At 43.4% G+C, this 23,100-nt stretch overlaps 1 protein-coding gene across 5 annotated transcripts in view; it reads right to left on the reverse strand.

Moving 5' to 3' along the window:
* Nucleotides 1–23,100, reverse strand: part of SH2B2 (SH2B adaptor protein 2) — a 76,039-nt gene that overhangs the window by 45,976 nt on the left and 6,963 nt on the right. For 2 of the 5 annotated variants that reach the window (XM_058164371.1, XM_058164372.1), the window contains one exon: nt 16,262–16,410. The exons of the other annotated variants lie outside the window; for them this stretch is intronic. The gene's annotated coding sequence lies outside the window, so the exon portion shown is untranslated. The remainder of the gene's footprint in view (nt 1–16,261; nt 16,411–23,100) is intronic. 5 annotated transcript variants of the gene reach the window in all.

Raw genomic sequence — 23,100 nt, forward strand, 5'->3', positions numbered from 1 at the left:
CATGCCTGGGAGATGGATGGAAAAATTATCTCAAGGGTAGAAATGGGTGCACATAAAGGTTTTTTAATTGATCAAAGCAGCAAGTGATCCCACACATTTTATTAAAAATATGGGAATAATGCAAGATCTGCACGTGTATATTGGTGTTCTTCAATCAAGCTGTAGTGCTCTAATACCCTCCAGACAGCCTGCAAAAAAATCACAACTGATTAATACCTGAGGAATACTGTCGATATAATTTACTTGGACTTCAGTAAAGCATTTGATAAAGTAGATCATAAACTACTACTAGATAAAGTAGAAAAATGTGGGTTAGACAGCACCACCACCAGATGGATTCGTAACTGGCTGACCAACCGCACTCAACGTGTAGTCCTCAACAGAACTACATCCACATGGAGGGAAGTATGCAGTGGAGTACCCCAAGGCTCTGTTTTAGGCCCAGTACTCTTCAACATCTTCATCAATGACTTGGACGAGGGGATAGATGGGGAACTCATCAAATTTGCAGATGACACCAAGCTGGCAGGAATAGCCAACACTCCAGAAGATAGGCTCAAATTACAGAAAGATCTTGACAGACTTGAACATTGGGCGCTATCTAACAAAATGAAATTCAACAGCGAAAAAAGTAAGGTTCTACATTTAGGCAAAAAAACCAAAATGCACAGGTACCATATATGTGGTACCTTGCTCAATAGTAGTACCTGTGAGAGGGATCTTGGAGTCCTAGTGGACAACCATTTAGATATGAGCCAGCAGTGTGCAGCTGCTGCTAAAAAAGCCAACACAGTTCTGGGCTGCATAAATAGAGGGATAGAATCAAGATCACGTGAAGTGTTAGTGCTACTTTATAATGCCTTGGTAAGGCCACACTTGGAATACTGCATTCAGTTTTGGTCGCCACAATGTAAAAAAGATGTTGAGATTCTAGAAAGAGTGCAAGGAAGAGCAACAAAGATGATTAGGGGACTGGAGGCTAAAACATATGAAGAACGATTGCAGGAACTGGGTATGTCTAGTTTAATGAAAAGAAGGACTAGGGGAGACATGATAGCAGTGTTCCAATATCTCAGGGGCTGTCACAGAGAAGTGGGAGTCGGGCTGTTCTCCAAAGCACCTGAGGGTAGAACAAGAAGCAATGGGTGGAAACTGATCAAGGAAAGAAGCAACTTAGAACTGAGGAGAAATTTCCTGACAGTTAGAACAATTAATAAGTGGAATGACCTGCCTGCAGAAGTTGTGAATGCTCCAACACTGGAAATTTTTAAGAAAATGTTGGATAACCATCTGTCTGAGATGATGTAGGGTTTCCTGCCTGGGCAGGGGGTTGGACTAGAAGGCCTCCAAGGTCCCTTCCAACTCTGTTGTTGTTTGTTGTTTGTTTGTTTGTTATTATAAATGATTATTATACCATCCAATTCCGTCTTTGAAAATTTTAAACTGGGAAGAGGAAACACAGCTCACAGATAATTCGTGTGACACCTCTGGTCCAAACAAACATGAATCCCAACCAGCAGCCCATTTTTGGCTAGGAAAATTAGAAAGAGAGCGACTTCATGAAAAGCAAGAATTGTCAGGAAAAAAGGTTTTTCAATTTTCAAGAACAGCATTTAATTGAGAAGAAGAGATAATGACATAATCTCTTCCCCCAAAGGAAGAAGATTTCAGTTTTACATAAAAATGGAGGAATGACAAGCAAGAGCTTCAATGAAGAGTCACAATTGGGTTGCTTTTCAGTCACAAGAAAATCAAGGCTTTGTTTCTTTCTTCTTCTTTTTTTTAAAGCCAATAAAAGGGAATTGTTGAGACTCGGAGCCTGCCAGTTTACAACTCAGCATTCAGGGAATTTTACAAGAGTTTCAACTATTAAACAGCAGAGAGGTACAAGGCAGCACCAAATGGCACCACAAGAAGATTGGCTAGCGGTCTGGTGCAAAGCAGTGCCAGTAAGAAACAGAGAGAAAACTCTACTGCACATTTTGTTGCTCTCTCCAGCAGTTCCACAAATACACATCAAGACCTGATGTGTACCAAGATCCATTTCAATAAAAGTCAGAAAACAAGGACTAGCTGAAAGCTTAGCTTTATCTCCTTTTCATTCTGTTGAGTACAAATGTTGCAAAAATTCAAGGCTAAAGTCTTCGGTTCTACAGGGATAGTTTGGACATTTAAATGAGCAGAATTCTGCTACTGCTGGCTAAATCCCATTCTGGTTTAAGCTTCTGCTTCTATGAGGCCAACTAAAGGGGAAAAGGAAGCCCAATTCACCGCTTTGAGGTCCAGACTAGCAAGACCAATAAAGGAGAATATTGGTAGGACAGGTTGTCTCAAAAGTGTTTTTTCAAAACTGGATTATTCCCTTGAGCAAAAAGAAGACATTTTGCTTCTCATCCATGAAGCTTCATCAGTTCTGGTTGGATGGTGGTGATGTGGGGGATGGAAGAATTACTTCTGACCTATCAGAACTAATCCTTACAACCCCCCAATCCCCTAAGGGAAAATCCAGTTGCTTTTTGAAAAGCACCTTTTGAACAACCTGGATGACTGAGAATCTCCATAGACATTTGTAGCTCAGGGTTGAAATGATGGATCCTTGCTGCTCTCTAGCCTAGTTGTTTTCTTGCAGACATTTTGTTACCAAAACTAGGTATCATCAACAGTGCTACTCAGTGCTAGACTAGCAAGAGGCATTTAGTGCAACCTTCTTAGTACATAGAAACTATCTTAGTCAATCATTTTTTCCTCCAATTGAGGATCAGAATCCAAAGGCAGGAGAAAAAAGGAGAAAACATTTAAAAACTATTAAAACCTAATAGAAACACTATCCTTTCCAAAACCACATTATTTTACTCTTGTTCCATCTATGACATTTCCATGAATGTGCAGGTGACAGAAAATAATCCTGTAATCTTCTTTAGCAGAGTGGAGAAACATCTCAACGAAGGTTGCAGTTGTTATTATCATCTGAAGAGTATTTGTTTAGAGAAGGTACTATGAGGTCCATGCAAAGGTGAAAATAAAATATATATTGATGTCTCAAGAGCAACAATTCGAGAGAGAGGGAGAGAGGGAGGAAGGGAACCCACAGGATCTGGAAGCTAAACCGTATGATGAACAACTGAGGGGACTGGAAATGTCTAATCTAACGAATAAAAGGACTAAACGTGATATTGCTCCATAAGACCCCAGAACCACCTAAAAATTTAATAACCGTAATATTGAGGGTCTTCTTGGATGCCATTCTCCAGGTGAAAATTTACCTGGAAAAATCAAAAGTAAAAAACCATTGATGAAAAATCAAATCCTCGTATTTTTTTTTTAAATTTGCATTTATATCCCGCCCTTCTCCGAAGACTCAGGGCGGCTTACACTATGTTAGCAATAGTCTTCATTCTATTTGTATATTTATATACAAAGTCAACTTATTGCCCCCAACAATCTGGGTCCTCATTTTACCTACCTTATAAAGGATGGAAGGCTGAGTCAACCTTGGGCCTGGTGGGACTAGAACCTGCAGTAATTGCAGGCAGCTGCTGTTAATAACAGACTGCATTAGCAGCCTGAGCCACAGAGGCCTGTATTTGAACCCACGCCTGTAATTTTGCACTTTGCAAGACATCAGAATGTATTCAAAATGCATCTAAGATCTGAGATCCTCGCTCTCAGAATATAGAAAGAACCATTCTCAGCAAGTACAAGTTTTTAAGCATAGATATTTAAGAAACATGCAGCATCATGTCCTAGACTTAGTCCATTTAAAAGACCCATCCACTCTCAATGTTTCCAAAGCTATTTTGGTACAACCTGTAGTGTTGGATTTCCCAGATTAAGTGTCATGGAAAAAAATAGTTTTTCTGTGGTCTGATCAAAACCTGCTAATTTTGACAGATGACTCAGAGCTGTACTATAATGAGAGAGGAAGTAAATCTTTTTTCAATCAAATGTTGATGCCAGACATTACCGTGTGAATTCTTATCATGTCTGGTACTTCTCTTTCCTCACCTTTTCTCTAAAATAAACAGAAATATAGAAAACTGATGGCAGAAAAAAACAAACCCTAGTAGTCCATCAAGTCTGCCCTTTGAGTTTGTTGTTTGCTTTCTTTTTATTTAGTTATTATATCTAATTTTTATTTTTATTTTTGTCGGATGATGGACATGCGTTTATCTCAAGCATGTTTAAACTCAATTACTAATGATTGACCTCTATTTTCTAGTTTTTTGTTTTTTTTTCTTCTCTACGCATGCGCGGAAATGGCGGCGACCTGAGAGTCATGCAGACGGTGGGTCGGCGTTTTTCCTAGCCGCGATGCCACGGGTGGTTCTCCAAGCTGTCTGGGACCACCGCCCCATAGATCATCTTTCCGGCAGTCGAAACGAGATCTTTGGGTCTTGTTAGACCCTCGGCTGCCGGGGAACGGGGCTGGAGAGGCGGACGAGCGGCGGACGGTTGCCGGCGGCCATTTTGGCTGGGCGTCCGCGGGAACGAGCCGGCTTGCGGTTCCGTGGCCGCTCGGACATCAGCGACCAGTTGGGGGGTGCGATATGCTGGCCAGCGGCGGTATCTTACAGCGGCAGTGATACCATCAGCGGCTTGGATACCAGTAGCGGCATTGATACCATTGGCGGCAACGGTAGATGGCGCCGGCCATTTTGGAGGGGCGCGGAGCGGCGCTCGTTAGGAATGGCCAGGCTGGATCGTGGTTTGCTGCTGCCGGCCGCACATGTCATCGGCGGCTGGATATTCTGCCACTCTATCCTTCAGTGGCATGACTCAGCAGCATGGTTTCTACGATTCCACCCACCTATTGGTAGAGGGCGGCGTCCATTCCGGTGGGGTATGGAATGGTATGGATTGTCGCCTGGTACCACTGGAAACATCTGGGATCGTTTGTCTGCGTTATGGCCGCACTTATCATCAGTGGCTGGCGGCTGGATTGTTTGCCGGACTACTTTCAGCGGCACCAGAGACATTGGACACAGGTAGCTTGGACATTATGGAACTTAGAATTTTAGCTGACTCTTATATATACCATCTTGTGACATCTGCGGCTGAAAACTTTTTTCCTGTCCCCGGTATTTATTTATTTATTTATGGCATCAATCTTGGACGGCCTTGGACCTGATCATGGGCGGCACCAGCGGGCAAAAACTTTTGCTGTATCCATTATGGGCAGTACTGAATGGCGGAATCCATCAGCCAAACCTCCATCTTATTTATTGCCCTTACCGGGCATTTGGCCCTGGTTTGTGACTGTCCTGACTTTGTCCACAGGCTACGATAACATCAAGTGGCTAGGGAACACCTTTTTTTCCCACTGTTATTTAATTTTTAGCATGAAATATTCGTCCGCTGACCTTCTCCGACTGCGAGGTTCCCCCGCCTCGCAGGAATGGCCCTCTGGGTTATCGAGGGCCGGCCTTAACGAGGGGTCTTGGGACCCGGAGAGGTGGCATGCGAGGAAGAAGAATCTGTGGGGTTTTTTAAATCGTTTTTTAAACAAGGGTTTTTTAAGGGGGGGGAGGGATTCGACGGGTGGGGGTGAGAACCCGTCGGGGAGGGATCCAGCCCCTGTGCTAGTTCGCGACATCATTCCATCTTGTCTGAAGGCAGGGGCGGACGCTCCAGGTTTAGAGGGATGTTCGATCTGTACGGTAAGTGGGAGACGCAGATATGGGAGGGGGGAGGGGCCGTACCAAGTGGTGGGAGCACGCGTTCGATGTCTCAAAGCGATCGCGTGCTCCGGCCCCTCAGTCCCTACCCGTTCCTCGGGTGGCCATGATCCTCAGAGCTTGGATCTTCGGCTGATGTTATGTAATGCCCGGTCCGTGGCTAATAAAGCTCCCCTGATCTGTGATCTTATTCAGGGGAGTCCGGACCTTATGGGTATTACGGAGACCTGGTTGGGCCGGAGGGGGTGCCTTGTTGAGTTGTGCCTCCAGGTTTCCGAGCATTTCATCAGCCGAGGCCCAAGGTAGGGGTGGGGGTGGCGGTTGTTATTAAGGAAGATCTAGAGCCGAGGGAGGCCACTGTTCCTCAGATTGCCGGCTGTGAATCCCTCTATGTGAGGTGGGGCCATAGGAATCAGTTGGGCTTGTTGATCGCGTACCTGGCTCCTTGCTGCGTGACCTCAGCCCTGCCTGAGCTGTTGGAGGTACTGGCTGCTGTGGCGGTTGAGACCCCCAGACTTATAGTCATGGGGAATTTCAACTTGCCATCAGTTGGCTTGTCATCGACGGCAGCTCGGGAGTTCCAGGCTTCCATGACGGCCTTGGACCTGATTCGAGTAAATGATGGCCCTACGCACACGGGGGGAGGCATGTTGGATCTGATTTATATCTCTGGACAGTGGTTAAATGATCTGGTATTAGATGATTTAGTAACAGAACCAATGTCATGGTCGGATCATTTTCTCCTTCGCCTAGACTTCCGAACCGCCATTCACCACCGCAGGGAGACGGAACCTATACGGTGGTTCCGTCCCAGGCGCCTGATGGACCCTGAGAGGTTCCAGACGGAGCTTGGGCCATTCCCTGAGGATCTGGCCCACGGCACGACTGAGGAACTGGTCGCGGCCTGGGAGTGGGCGCGGCGGGGCCCTGGACCGTGTCGCGCCTTTGCGGCCTCTGACCCGGCGAGATCTCGTCCGGCCCTTGGTTCTCCGAGGGGCTGAGGGAGATGAAACGCCGGAGAAGACGCCTAGAGAGCACCTGGAGGTCCAGTCGCTCCGAGCTGATCGGACACTAGTTAGGACCTATTCTAGGACCTACCTAGTGGCAATGAGGGAAGCGAGGCGCCCACGCCTCCACCCTCATTGCGCCGGCAGATAACCGCCCGGCCGCCCTGTTTGGGTGACCCGCTCTCTCCTACATCAGGAGGTGCGGATGACCTTGCAGGGACGAGCCGAGGAGTTTAGTGGTTATCTATACGATAAAATCGCTCAGCTGAGGGACGGTCTGGACCGAATTTGGGATGATCCAAGCGAGGGAGAGGAGGCACGCCTTGTTGAGCACATTTGGGATGAGTTTGACCCTGTGGCTCCGAGGACGTGGACAGGTTGTTGGGGAGGCTTCACGGCACGACATGTTTACTGGACCGTGTCCTTCCTGGCTGGTACTGGCCACTCAGGAGGTGACACGAGGCTGGCTCCAGAGGATTATCAACGCTTTGTTGGATGGGGTTTTCCCTGCCGCCTTGAAAGAGGCGGTGGTGAGACCCCTCCTTAAGAAGCCCTCTTTGGACCCAGCTATTTTGGGTAATTATCGTCCGGTCTCCAACCTTCGCTTTGTTGCGAAGGTTGTAGAGAGTGCCGTGGCGCGACAGCTGCCCCAACACCTGGATGAAGATGTCTATCTAGACCCGTTCCAGTCCGGCTTCCGACCCGGATACAGCACGGAGACAGCTTTGGTCGCATTGGTGGATGATCTCTGGAGGGCCAGGGACAGGGGACACTCCTCTGCCCTGGTCCTATTAGACCTCTCAGCGGCGTTCGATACCATCGATCATGGTATCTTGCTGCGCCGGTTGGGGGGATTGGGAGTGGGAGGCACCGTATATCGGTGGTTCTCCTCCTATCTCTCTGACCGGTCGCAGACGGTGTTGACAGGGGGGCAGAGGTCGACCGCGAGGGGCCTCACTTGTGGGGTCCCGCAGGGGTCGATTCTCTCGCCCCTGCTGTTCAACATCTACATGAAGCCGCTGGGTGAGATCATCAGTGGTTTCGGGGTGAGATACCAGCAGTACGCTGATGATACTCAGCTGTACTTTTCCACCCCGGACCACCCCAATGAAGTTGTCGAAGTGCTGTCCCGGTGTTTGGAGGCTGTACGGGTCTGGATGGGGAGAAACAGGCTCAAGCTTAATCCCTCCAAGACGGAGTGGCTGTGGATGCCGGCACCCCGATTCAGTCAGCTGCAGCCGCGGCTGGCTGTTGGAGGCGAGTTATTGGCCCCAAAGGATAGGGTGCGCAACTTGGGTGTCCTCCTGGATGATCGGCTGTCGTTTGAAGACCATTTGACGGCCGTCTCCAGGAGGGCCTTCCACCAGGTTCGCCTGGTTCGGCAGTTGCGCCCCTTCCTTGATCGGGATGCCTTATGCACAGTCACTCATGCGCTCGTTACCTCTCGCTTGGATTACTGTAATGCTCTCTACATGGGGCTCCCCTTGAAGTGCGCTCGGAGGCTTCAGTTAGTCCAGAATGCAGCTGCGCGGGTCATAGAGGGAGCTCCGCGTAGCTCCCATGTAACACCGCTCCTGCGCAGTCTGCACTGGCTGCCTGTGGCCTTCCGCGTGCACTTTAAGGTGTTGGTTATGACCTTTAAATCGCTCCATGGCTTAGGACCTGGGTACTTACGGGACCGCCTGCTGTTACCACATGCCTCCCACCGACCCGTACGCTCCCATAGAGAGGGACTTCTCCGGGTGCCGTCCGCTAAACAATGTCGGCTGGCGGCCCCCAGGGGAAGGGCCTTCTCTGTGGGGGCTCCCACACTCTGGAACGAGCTTCCCCCGGGTTTACGCCAAATACCCGACCTTCGGACATTTCGTCGCGAACTCAAGACTCATCTTTTTATCCGCGCGGGGCTGGCTTAAATTGGGATTTTAATTGTAAATTTATTAATTTTAAATGGGGTTTTTAGCATGGTAAATTTTAATCATGGGGCTAATTTATAATAAGTTTTTTAAATTGTATTTTAAACTTGTATACTGTATTGTTGGTTTTATTATGCCTGTACACCGCCCTGAGTCCTTCGGGAGAAGGGCGGTATAAAAATCAAATAAAATAAATAAATAAATAATAAATTTTCACTGGAAGTTGGTTTGAAGCTCCTACTACTTTTTCTTTTGAACTTCCCTCTTGTCAGTTTGAACTTATGCCTCCATGTTCTTGATGTTTGCTTCATATTGAAATAGCCTTTTGGTATTGCAGTTTTGCTTTGTGTGGAGATACCCAGTGGTTGTGTGTTCCTTTATGTAGTCACCTGCTTGCCAAGCTAAGGAAGAAAAACAATTTAAGAACGAGAAGAAAACAGAGACAGTTTGGGGGGGAGGGGCTGAGCTCTGTTTTCACTGGCAGAGGGCAGCAGGAGGCCATAGCAGCTGAAAATGGCGCTCTGGAGCCCGTTCTCGCTGGCAGAGTGCTTGGGCTGCCACAGAAGCCCCCGACATGAGTGATGTCAAGCTGGCCACGCCTACCCTGGCCACACCCACCCTGTCCCCGAGGTCAGACACAACCCTGATGTGGTCCTCAATGAAATTGAGTTTGACAACTCTGGTTTAGAAGCAGATTGTAGGTTGTAGTGGAAAAAAGACAGATCTTGAAAAATTCTTTGAAAAATTATGTAACCGCCCTTGAGCTGAGTAGCTGAAATGGCTACTCAGAAAGGCACTATTTGCTCATATTTTTTTTGTCCAATTCTTCACCACCATCTCTGTTCTTGCGCATGAGCTTTGCTTCCGCACACGTACCCGGCCTCAAAAACCTGCCTAAACAGGACAGCATAGAGCAGGGGCGGGTGGGCAGGCTCACCCTGGATTTCCGCTACCGGTTTGCCTGAACCGGTCCGAGCAGCTGAATACCACCTTTGGGTCTCCTGCTTGAGCAGAAGACTTCCAAGGTCCTGTCCTGTCCTATCAACAGGTACTGCCAGATACATTAGATTTTTTTCTTGCTGAGTTCAATAACAAAATTCTTCACATTGTCAGGCACAAGCACTGCCTTCATGCACAATTGTAGGTGTGCAGCTACTACTTTTACCAAATCACATCATTTAAACTTGCCTCCTTTTATACCATCCTCACCTTCAAATTTACTATTTTCCAACATTTCACAATACAGGCAGCCTTTGACTTATGACCACAATTTGAGCTCAACATTTCTGTTGCTAAGGGAGACATTTGTTAAGGGAATTTTTGTCCCATTTTATGACTTTTCTTGCCACGGTTGTTAAGTGACTCACTGCAGTTGTTAAGTTAGTAACACAGTTGTTAAGTGAATCTGCCTTCCCCATTGACTTTGCTAGTCATAAGAATGCAAATGTGACCCCGGCACATCATATGAGTTGGTTGCCAAACATCCGAATTTTGATGATGTGATCATAGGAATGCTGCAACAGTTGTAAATGTGAAAAATGGTCATAAGTAACTTATTTTAGTGCCACTGTAACTTCGAATGGTCACCAAACAAACGGTTGTACGTCAAGGACTACCTGTATTTATAGCTTTCTTTTTGTACACATTGTCAGCATTCCCGTGTATATTCTTCCATTCAATTCCACTCTTTCACATCTTGTTTCCTTAAAAAAGTTACTCCTCCCAGCTTTCTCTCACTTCGGGCTTCATCCCAAATAATTTCATTATTTTCATTCCATTCGCTCTGCTAGAGATTTCTTGTTTATTGTCTTCACCCACTTCCCAAATTATCTCTTATTGCTATGAAAATCACTCTCTATTTTCTATCTTTTAATCTTAATTATGCCTTATTCTTCGACTACACTGTTTGCCGATCTGTTTTTCCATACACACATCATACAAAAGCTTTCTCTCATTTTTCAGCCAATTGTTCTTCGATGTACAGTTTATTCCCTCCTGCCTTATCCTCAGTTTCTTTCATTTCATCATTAGAAGAGGCACAAATTTGCATGCCTCCTACTATCACAATTCCAAACATTTCTGTGGGCTCTGTAACATAATGCATTCCTGTCCATTCCAAGCAGCTTCCACATCCTCCTCCTTCACGTCCACTTTCTGCTCATTTTGTAAAAGGGAGGAATCAATTTTCCAACATTCTTTTCTAGGACTCATACCATCTCTTCCTAAAGTTGTTCTACTCTCATTATAGTTTAACCACCAAATCAAATTTATTACTATGATCAAGCATCAACGTAAGAATGAAAATCAAACCAGAATTATAAAATTATCGAACTCAGATTGGTAAATTTGTCACATTTGTAGGAATGGTTGCCATGTTTTCACTGCAGCCACCCAGGATTTGACTCCTGGGTTGGTGATGATATTATATATGGCTAAATTATACCTTGTTTCCACGAAAATAAGACTTATTATATTATATTATTATTATTATGGGTCTTACATTAATTTTTGCTCCAAAAGTTGCATTAGGGCTTATTTTCTGGTTAGGTCTTATTTGGGGGGAAATACGGTACTAAATGCATCCATCTGGCTAACAACGGGGGCTTATTTTGGGTGTAGGGCTTATATTACTAGCATCCTGAAAAATCATGCTAGGACTTATTTTCCGGTTGGGTCCTATTTTCAGGGAAAATGTGTGTGTGTGTGTGTGTGTGTGTGTGTGTGTGTGTGTGTATACACACTAGCTGGATACCCGTGCTTCGATACGAAACTATGTGATGGGGCTTGATAAATTGATACTTAAAGCTTTAATGAGAATTAATGAGTAGTTAAAAAAGTGACTGTATTATTTCGTTAGAGATGGTAAAGTAAGTTTCTGTTACAGATGAAGACATTATTGTAAGTGTAACAACAATGAAATAGATGGGCTTAAGCCCTTTAATCCCAGTAGCAACTGTGGCTGTTTTGTCTATGTAGCCAGGCTAATAAATTGCATAGCATAGACTTTCAATCTGTCCCACAGATGAATTGCTCAGGACCTCCCTGTAAACAACATTCCTGGTTTTGCTGTCTGGCTGGAGAATGAGCAGGCTGTCAGGTGAACTGACTCTGGAGCATGCCACATAGAACTGGCCATGAGAGAAACAGTCACTTGTCAGATGTTCACCAGCCACTTTCAAAATCTGTCCCAGTGCCTTATTGATAGTGATAGCGTAGCAAACCTTAACAGGAAATTGTAGACATTTGAACTCAAAGTGGTAGTTTGATGGGATCAGAGGAATTTGGGGTATTTCTCCCTGATTGACACCTGTGAAAACCGTGGCTTCGATTACGTGTTTGTACAGAGTCTTCACCTGAAGCCTGGTACCACTGCACAGTTTTGGAGAGGTTAGATTGCGTAACAGCATGATTGGAGCACCAACCTTGAGGTAGAGGACATGAGGTGGTAATCCTGGTGGGTTGAGAGTATGCAAGAACTCCACAGGGTAATGTACAGCATCCCCGATCTCCATTATTGAGTCCACAGATTCATACTTCATATACTCAGTGGACAACTTTTCCAGCAGAAAGCTTCCCTTACTTGTGTTTTCCTAATTGCTTCTGTAAATCTTTTTCTGCGTTTTTTGCTTCTTTTCCCTTGAACTTGTGTTACAGTAGAAGGAACAGATTCATCTGAACTGAGGAGGAAAATAAGGGGGGGAGAAATGTGCCTCTGCCTACAAGCATCCATAGGTATTCATCTGGCTAGCATCCTGTTAGGGTGTGAGAGAGTTGAGGGGTGTTTGGAAACTCAAACAGCATTTGCTGTGTGAGCAAGGAGACAGGAAGGAGGCTGGGCGTGGCTTAGCTCAACTGTTCAGTAGTAAAGCTGCCTGCTGCTTTGAAAGTAAAACAAACTGAAACTGAAAGTCCTTTTCTCTCTTTGTGTTTTGCATTTGAAACAGATTTCTTTTGAGGTGGGGAGGGGGAATAGAACTCCTTAGCATCAGAGCGTGGAACAGATTTCTTTTGAGGTGGGGAGGGAGAGTAGAACTCCTTAGCATCAGAGGGCTATTTGGAAAGTGAAATAGTATTTGCTGTGTGAGCAAGAGGGAGACAGGAAGGAGGCTGGGCGTGGCTTAGCTCAAGTGTTCTTTATTAAAGCTGCATTCTGCTGTGAAAGTAAAACTGAAACTGAAACACCTCTGCTTGTGTTTTGCATTTGGGACAGATTTCTTTTCAGATGGGGAGGGGGAGTAGAACTCCTTAGCATTAGAGCGTGTTAATAATAATATAGGAAATACTAATACTCTGATGGTCATTTTGAAAAATCCTTTCTTAGTGAGCACCTAGAAGCCAAGAGGAACATACGTGGCAAATTTCAAGTCTGTAGGCTTTACGGTTCTGGAGATTTCGTGGTTAATGCATGAGCTTTTATATATACAGATAAAATTAATGTAATGCATCTTCCCTAGGAAATGTTGCAGCAAAGATAGAAGATAATCTTTGTGCAACTTTCCTTATAAAATATGTAAAAAACAATGCTTGTTATATCATTTCTATTTTCACAAAGACCCATGAGGAGAAGCATTCTGTTACGTAAAGTAGTAGTGTTAATGGAAGCACACTGAGCCTGCCTCTAATTTTTTTTTAAAGTTTAGAGATTGCCAAGTACCTTTTACTATGAAACATTCTGCTGTTTCATGAGATGGCACCAAAGTCCATATGATAGTCCTCATTTATTAACAGCCTCATTTAATGGCCATTCAAATTTACAATGAAGTGAAAAACAAACAAACCCCAGTTGTATGGCCAATTCTTGTATTTACAGCCATCTCAGTGTCCAATGATCATATAATCGCCCTCTGGGTACTTCATAATTGACTTCTCACAAGGAGAGACAATAGAGAAGCCAATAGTAAAACTGTTAAGTTGTGGTCACATGATGTCTTGCTTAATGAGATGATTTGCTTAATGACCAAATGGGAAGTGATGTAAACCAACCAATCAATCAATCAGAATAGAGCTGGGAGGGACCTCTTCTGCTCCAACCCCCTGCTCAAGTTGGAGACACTATACTTGACTTACAATAGTTCATTTAGTGAATGTTCAAAGTTACAACAGCACTGGAAAAAGTGACTTATGACCGTTTTTCACACTTATGACCTTTGCAGCATCCCCAGAGTCATGGCATCAAAATTCAGATGCCTGGCAACTGACTCGTATTTATGACATCTGCAGTATCCTGGGGTCCTGTGATGAATTTTGTTGACTTTCTGACAAGCAAAGCCAATAGGGAAGCTAGATTCACTTAACAACTCTGTGACTAATTTAACACCTGCAGTGATTCAGCCTCCTGTTGCAAAAGAGGCCATAAAATAGTGCAAAACTTGGGGCTCAGTTGTGGTTGTAAGTTGAGGACTACCTGTACCATCATGTTCATGTGATTTTCCACTTACCATTCAATGATCCACTTGCTGGTTCTAACTGGTCACAAAGTGAAGACTACCTACATTCTTGTATCATTGCTATATCATTGTTTCATTAAGTGTTAAATTTGTTGTATCATTAAGTGTTAAATTTGTACCCTATGACTATCATTAAATGTTGTAAGTGTTGTACCTTGATGAAGATATCTTTTATGTACAATGAGAGCATATGCACCAAGACAAATGCCTTGTGTGTCCAATCACATTGGCCAATAAAAAATTCTATTCAATATCATCCAGTCTTTGAAGGACTATGCTTTTGGCCTGGTTAAAAGCAGAAGATAGAATTAACTCTCTTGCAAACTTTGAGCACTTCAGTCTCTGATTCCTTGCTAATATCCATGGTGAGTTGTACGTTGCAGTTTCTTTTACAATTTTCTTTTTTTTATGTCTATATTTTCTCCAGCATCCACTCTTGAACACCGCCAAATTTCACATTCAGTTTTTCTCATTAGCCTGCTATCAATCCCAAATTCTTTCTGCCTTTCATTATAAGCAATCACACTTTTCAATTAATTCCTTTTCCATGTAGATGTACCAGAAATAAGCCATGTTTCTGAGCAACTATTCATCAAACCACCACTATTTAGAAAGTCCTACGTAGGAATTTTTTTAAAAAAATTAATGCACATTCTTAAAACTGTACATTAATGTAGAAATTGGACAAAATGGATGAAAAGTGAAGTGGTCAGAATTTGAAAGTACTGTACCAGAGATAGAACTAGGGACTTTTGCATGGCTGGAGTTATATATTGCTAGTGCTATCAGATTTGGGGCTGTAAAAAAACTGGACAATCATCGGAAGATATCAAAGATTCCTGTGATTTACTATGTTTCCATCTAGTGGTCATCCAGATTTTACCATCCAGATGTGGTAGGCCTGGACATTTTAAAAAGCCATAATTGTTTAATAAACCACATCGCTTGAACTTGTTTAGAATAGTATACCGCAAGGCAGAATTTGGGCAACCCATAGTCTCCTTTCTGCTGTCTGGCACCTCCTTTTTAGCCTCCTGAGCACCTTTAGATATGGCAGATTCTGGTTGGGGGAGGGGGAATTAGTAAATATAAGAGGATTAAAGGGCAAAATGCTTGGCTTATAACATACATTTCATTGCTTGGAAAATCCCATCTCGCAAAAAGAGGGGGTAATTTCTTGCATGCTGTGTTTGGGATTTTAACAGCAGTGTTTTAAGTTTCAACCCCAGACATCCGATATTTGAGGGGTAACTGGGCCCATTCCCCCCGCCCTCGCAGATGCTGGGTAGCCAAAAAAGTTTAAAAAAAACAACAACAAAAAAACTAGCTACACCTACCATACTTAATACAGGTATTCCTTGACTGACGACCACAATTGAGTCCATAAATCTGTTGCTAGGTGAGACAGTTAAGTAAGTTTTGTTCCATTTTACGACCTTTCTTGTTCATAGCTTTTAAGTGAATCACTGCAGTTTTTAAGTTAGTAACATAGTTGTTAAGTGAATCTGGCTTCCCCATTGACCTTGCTTGTCAGAAGGTCGCAAAAGGTAAATCACATGACCCCGGGACACTGCAACCATCATAAATATGATTCAGTTACCAAGGGATGCCACAACAATCATGTGTGAATAACCGTCATAAATCACTTTTTTTCAGTGCCATTGTAAGTTGGAACAGTCACTAAATGAACTGTCGTAAGTCAAGGACTACCTGTACCCAAACTGCATCAAATGTAGAGACGTATTCTCTATTACGTTGTATGTTCTCTGGGCTTCTCTTTCTTGCATCCATAAAGTGCCTGTTTGTACAACTGTGGGACTCCTCCTAAGATTCAGCAATTTAGCTCTCTGTTAATATTATGTGTCTTTTCCCTCTCCCTTCTCTTCCCCTTCTAATTCATGGGTGTTTACAGTACATTCATCATTTGTCATTTATTTTAATGCCACTGTTGTACTTGATTTTCATTTTGTAATCAGCTTTGAAAGGATTATCTTTAAAGCATCACAACCACACATTAAATGAATAACCTGCAAGCCACAACGGCAGTCCATACAACCAAACAGCCCAAACCATAGTACTTCAACCTTCCTAACTTGTGTGAAGTCAGCCTCAAGCACTGGACTCCATACAGTCCAGCCTCCCAATCTGTGCTGGGTCTCTCAGCTCGTGTTGTAAAAAACACCAAGCATGCTAAGTGATCTTTATTAATAGCCACTTACTTGGATAGTCACCAGCCTTACTACAGCAGGTTTGATTTCCAAGCATTTATGCTTTGAACTTCAGGTTGAGCAGAATTAAAAATACAAGCGACATTTATCTCTGGCCATGCCATGCGGGATCCTCACAGCATCTCCTTGTTGAGACATAGCTTTAAAAAGAAAAAGAAGGAGGAGGCCTAAGAGACAATTCACAGAATGTAACATAAACAGGGCATCAGCTTGGCTGTCCATGCTTATTTGTGTTAAATGCAGTTGTTAAGCTCCTGCTTTTCCATTCTAGCTTCTTCCACCAAAAAACCCCACTGCTTAATGCGAGTATTATGACTTCCCATTCAACTGCATACTCCCCCATCTACCCATTAAAAGCAAGTTTTGACTTCCTGCCCAGACTGGCTAAAGGGCCCGTCTGTCATTCAAGGTTTAGAAAACATTTGTCCAGAGAAGCAATAAAAATCCTCTCGGATTGTTTCTCCATTGCCCTATTAGGAATAGGTCCAGCCACATAGTAAATAATAATGGTCCCCAAACCAGACAGTTTTCTCTTCTTTCCCCCACCCCCAATTTTCCCCCTAGCAAGAGAGAAAAAACAGAAAGCAGCAAAAACTGGAAATCTGCATCCAGCGCGCACCATCAAGCTTGTTAGACCATGCAAACACAATCTGACTCCTGAACAAGAGTGTGCAAATTTATTTATAGATGACCATGTTGTTAATGGACTTTCACATGGCCTAGAAATGTGAAATTTGATACAAAAGAAGCTACAGTGAGATCACCAAACGACGCTAAAAATAAAGACCATTTCCCATTTTTGTTCTCCTCGGCTTTTCAAGTCTTTGATTTTATCCCGCTGTTGCCTTTCCGGTGGCTTTTTAGTTTATTTATGTTGATGCTATAGCTATTTATTTTATCGGAGTGAGCTGCTCAGAAAATAAGCTTTCTGGATATCCAATATGGTAAATGCTGTGAAGAAATGTTTTGTTAGAGAAAAGGGAAGATGTAACCACTCAGACAGATTTTACGCTTTCAGCTCACCAAAATGGTAAAAATGCATACATCAGGGTTCCCCAAATTTGGCAGCCTTAAAACTTGTGGATTTCAACTCCCAGAATTCTCCAGCCAGCTTATCTGGCTGGAGAATTCTGGGAGTTGAAGTCCACAAGTTTTAAAGCTGCCAAGTTTGGGGACCCCTGGCCTAGATTGAAAATCAATTGCTAGAAATAAGCAGGCATTAGAATAGAATAGAATAGAATAGAATAGAATAGAATAGAATAGAATAGAATAGAATAGAATAGATTTTTTTTATTGGCCAAGTGTGATTGGACACACAAGGAATTTGTCTTGGTGCATATGCTCTCAGTGTACATAAAAGAAAAGATACGTTCATCAAGGTGCAACATTTACAACACAAACGATGGTCAGTATATCAATATAAATCATAAGGATTCCCAGCATACAGTCATAAGTGGAAAGAGATTGGTGATGGGAATGATGAGAAGATTAATAATAGTGCAGATTTAGTAAATAGTTTGACAGTGTTGAGGGAATTAATTGTTTAGCAGAGTGATGGCCTTCGGGGAAAAAACTGTTCTTGTGTCTAGTTGTTCTGGTGTCCACTGCTCTATAGTGTCGTTTTGAGGGTAGGAGTTGAAACAGTTTATGTCCTGGATGTGAGGGATCTGTAAATATTTTCACGGCCCTCTTCTTGATTCGTGAAGTATACAGGTCCTCAATGGAAGGCAGGTTGGTAGCAATTATTTTTTCTGCAGTTCTAATTATCCTCTGAAGTCTGTGTCTTTCTTGTTGGGTTGCAGAACCGAACCAGACAGTTATAGAGGTGCAAATGACAGACTCAATAATTCCTCTGTAGAACTGAATCAGCAGCTCCTTGGGCAGTTTGAGCTTACTGAGTTGGCGCAGAAAGAACATTCTTTGTTGTCCTTTTTTAATGATGTTTTTGATGTTAGCTGTCCATTTTAGCTCTTGCGATATGATAGAACCTAGAAATTTAAAGGTTTCTACTGTTGATACTGTGTTGTCTAGTATTGTAAGAGGCGGAAGTATGGAAGGGTTTCTCCTAAAGTCTACCACCATTTCTACGGTTTTGAGCGTGTTCAGTTCCAGATTGTTTTGGTTGTTTGTTTTGGTTGCACCACAAGGCTAGTCATTCAACCTCTCGTCTATATGCGGATTCGTCATTGTCTTGAATGAGACCAATCACTGTTGTGTCATCTGCGAACTTCAGTAGCTTGACAGATGGATCGTAGGAGATGCAGTCATTGGTATACAGAGCATGTCATTTATCTTCTAACACAGGGGTGTCAAACTCGATTTCACTGAGGGCCACAACAGGGTTGTGTTTGACCTTGGGGGGGTGGGGTGGGTGTGGCCAGCTTGTCATCACTCATGTCAGGGGCGAGGTGTGTGCCTGTGGTGGCCCGAGTGCTCTGCCAGCGAAAACAGGCTCCCAAGCTCCGAAAACAGGCTCCCGAGCTCCATTTTCACTGGTAGAGGGTTGCAGAAGGACATCCCAGCTGAAAATGGAGATCAGGAGCCTGTTTTCGCTGGCAGAGGCACCACAGGCCGGTCCTTCACTGTTTCAAGAGCAGCCCTGTGGGCCAGATCTAAGCACTAAACACAGCTTGCAAGGGGTTTTTCTCAGGAAGTAGGCTACTCTTCAAATTTGAATTCTGCTACCTTGTTGTTTTAGAGAATCTACATATTTTCTAGGATCAATGAAGTACATTTTTATTCAAATCCACTTTAGACCCAGGGGAACGTACAGGTGTCCATGTAAGTTGATCCAATTAAATCCATAATAAGACTGTTAAGAGTAGAAATCCAGTCAAACCAGTATTTAGCAGCATAGCAAACGTAAGTCTACCACCCTGCAAAAAACATGTCTGGTATCTCCTATTCAGTCCCCACTGTGGGCGGAAACACAAGGGAGAAGGTTCTATGCAACACTGGGAAACTTTAGGCAAATATAATCTTGCCATTGCATCATATTACAGAGGCAGTGCCTTGATGTAGGAAATTCAGTTACATTAAGAGAAAGGAAGCAAGAAAGAAAGGAAGCAAGGCTGCAATAAGCAGCAGCAATATAACAAACAGCAAATTACACAAGCACATTGTAAGACTTTGAAATATCTCAGGGTATCCCTATTGCCACAATTCCCTGACTTAACCCCAACACCTGCTCCTCTGTTTGAAAGCTCTTGCAGTTCAGTTTCTGAAGCATCGTCCCCTTGTGTTACCTAGTCCCTGTTATGAACTACAAGGCAACCAGTAAGGTTTTGTTTTCTAACCATTCAAAGCAGGGGTACAACCCTTTGCTCCCTTTCCAGTAGCTTGCAGATGTTCTCACTTTGAGGTACTGCTTAATGAGCGGGCAGAGGGGAAATGATGAGGTGCATTTAAGTCCCTGGCATTTAATTTTAATTACATGCATACTTCAACTTTTGCACTGCTCACTTCAGCCCTCTGCACGTCAATCAAAGTGTGGCTTTGGGTCCCACTGAAGGCTGTTCAAGATTAAAGGATTTGATATGACATTTAGAATTGATAAAAACACGTGGATGGTTTGCATGCACCCAGATTCATTTTGGCAGCTCCCTAGATTTTCCAGTACTGTTCAGTGTGCTGCTGAAATCCAGTGTCAGTGTTTGGGGTTGGTCTACTATAACTACTGTCCTGTATTCAACATCTGTTACAGGATCAATTTTTAAAATGCCGATGTACAAAAAGTAACATTCAAATGAAATTTTATGACAGGTGTTTTTAAACCATGGTTTATTGAAGAATGGAATAGAATAGAATAGAATAGAATTTTTATTGGCCAAGTGTGATTGGACACACAAGGAATTTGTCTTGGTGCATATGCTCTCAGCGTACATAAAAGAAAAGATACCTTCATCAAGGTACAACATTTACAACACAAATGATGGTCATAGAGTACAATTTAACACTTAATGATACAACACTTAATGATAATCATAGGATACAAATAAGCAATCAGGAACAATCAATATCAATAAGTTACAGAGGCCTGGCTTACACATACCAGTAAGCTTTAATAGGAAGGATTCACATATCATATTAAGCCCAAATGAATCACATTATGGTTTAGTGTAATAAGCAAATCATCTGTAATTCAAAGGATAGGATTTTCCCCCTCCCCCATGTACTAAGGGGTGGTCTCTCACAGAAGCGATCACTTTTTTGCTACGAGTTGTAGCAAAAGTATCTTCAAGGGACTCCAAAAATCATCATTATCTGGGTTCAAAAAGGAAAATAATCAATGCTAAGTAGTTTGTGGTTAGTTGCTGGAGAAGACTCCTGCGAGTCCCTTGGACTGCAAGGTGATCAAACTGGTCAGTCCTACAGGAGATCAACCCTGACTGCTCTTTAGAAGGCCAGATCCTGAAGACGAAACTCAAATACTTTGGCCACCTAATGAGAAGGAAGGACTCATTGGAGAAGAGCCTAATGCTGGGAAAGACTGAAGGCAAAAGAAGAACTGGACAACAGAGGATGAGGTGGCTGGATGGAGTCATTGAAGCAGTAGGCATGAGCTTAAATGGACTCCAGAGCAGGGGTCCCCAACCTTTTGGACCTCAGGGACCACTAAATTCATAATTTTAAATCCCACGGACCACTAATATGATCTGCCTAATGACCAGATGCATGGGTGTGGCTAGGTGATCATGTGACTGAGTGGGTGTGACCAATTTGATGTCACTCATGTCGAGGGGCGCCTCACCAGCCTCTACTCACCCCTCTCCTCCTAGCCACTCCTCGCCTCCCCACCCAGGCTCCTTAGGGCCCCAACAGGAAGCAGTTGTTGGAGCTAAGCAGCCACCATGAGAAAGAGTTGGCAAAACAGCTGGATCAGTTCAAATTGGATCTGGCCGAGTAAGAGCTCAGTAGAAGCACCTCACTGAGGACTAGGAGCATAGGCTTTCCAAGCAGAGGAAAGACCTGCGGGAGTGCAAGGCCAGGTACCAGCGCCTGGAGGCTTAGAGGGCTGAGATGGTCAGCCAGTTCCAGGCCATGATACACTCCCACTGGAACAAGGTCCTCTGGCTCTTTGCCACCAGCACAACTTCCCTCCAGCCTTCGCCCAAAGCCCCACACCAGGAGGCTGAAGCAGACCCCAAGTTGGAATTTCTGCCCCCCTTCGACCCACACAAAAAGACCATGAAGAGGGAGACTCTCTGCAGCAACACAAACGTTCATTGCACGTATCCGGCCCAGGGGCCGTAGTGTGAGGACCCCTGATTTAGTGCAATATAAAAAATGCAAATAAACTTTCTGCGGACCACCAAAATTTTCTCATGGACCACCAGCTCAAGAAAGACCATTCTGCAACACCGATGAATTTCAAAAGACCTTGGCCACATATTGCTTAATACAAGAAGTGACCTCTGAATGAATGACGTCAAATCATTGTTAGCCTGTGATTCTGGGTTACGCAGTGCTATCTCCAGATCTTTAAGATGTTTGCACATTTTGGATCCCTTCCCTACCACCAATGGAAGCAGGCTTCTGTTTCCTACTTGATAGAACCTTCCACTGAATTAATAACCCATTCTGAATTTCAACCCAGGGCAATGTTGATGACTCAGCCTATGCCTGTACAACTTGAGCTGCATAAATCTTTGGAAAGGGGGGCTTCAGAATGTCAAGACATGTATCTCTCTCGGGGCTGCTTCAAAAGTGATTTCTTGATGTCCACAGAGGTGATCTGCATTTGTAGAGATAGCATGAAGCAGCTTCTGAAACAGTTTTGATTACGGTATTTTATAGAACTATCGGTAGTTAGTTTAGTTTTAATTATTTTATTAAACCTGTAAAAACTATTATGCTTCAATTGTTTGAAAGGAGGTGCTTAAATGCACTTTTAAACATGCTAAAATTTGACATCCTACTGTCAAGCGGTATATATATGTGACCTAGGTGACTGATCAGATTGTTCAAGATTAATTTTTAATTCCTTCCTTGGAAGCTAGTTACTCTCCTAAAAAACTTGTGAGGTGCAACTGTCTTGTCTTTAAACAGTTGGTAGAAAGTAAAGACCAGATCTCGCAGAGGTCCAAGGGAATTGCTTTGCAATAAATGGCATATAAATTCAATAAATGAAATAAATAATATTTTCAACAGTTAAAGTTGCTGATAAGATGAGAAAATCAAGTCTATGTTCCCTTTGAACTTGTTTTTAAAAATGAAATAGACCTATTCTGATTTCCCTCTTCTAGAATCTTTTAATAAATTGAATTGGTTCCTAGTATTTTAGTCCTTGTTTCCAGTCTGACATCTTCCCTGTATGAAAAATTGATGGAGGGGCTCGATTCTTAAGGGAAAGAAAAGCCCTGGAACAGATGTACAACTTCTGAGGTGCCCAGGTTGTGAAGTTTACTACTTGCTGTAAATGACATACATGATAGCACTGTGATAAATTGTGATAAGGGGATCTCTGCCTGCCTGTCCTACTGCACAGGGCTGAACATACATTAGGCCTTGGTGCAAGATTGTTCATACAGGTAGGCCTCGACTTACAACAGTTCATTTAGTGACCATTCAAAGTTACAACAGCACTGAAAAAGGTGACTTAGGATCATTTTTCACAGTTACAACCTTTATACATCCCAATGATTGTGTGATCAAAATTCAGATGCTTACCAATTGGTTCATACTTAGGATCATAGCTGTATCCTAAGATCATGTGATCACCTTTTGCAACCTTTTGACAAGCAAAGTCAATGGGGGGAGCCCGATTCATTTAACAACCGGGTTTCTAATTTATCAACTGCAGTGATTCACTTAACAAGTGTAGCAAGAAA

This window comes from Ahaetulla prasina, chromosome 1 (genome assembly GCF_028640845.1).
Source record: "Ahaetulla prasina isolate Xishuangbanna chromosome 1, ASM2864084v1, whole genome shotgun sequence".
NCBI classification, from domain to species: Eukaryota; Metazoa; Chordata; class Lepidosauria; order Squamata; family Colubridae; genus Ahaetulla; species Ahaetulla prasina.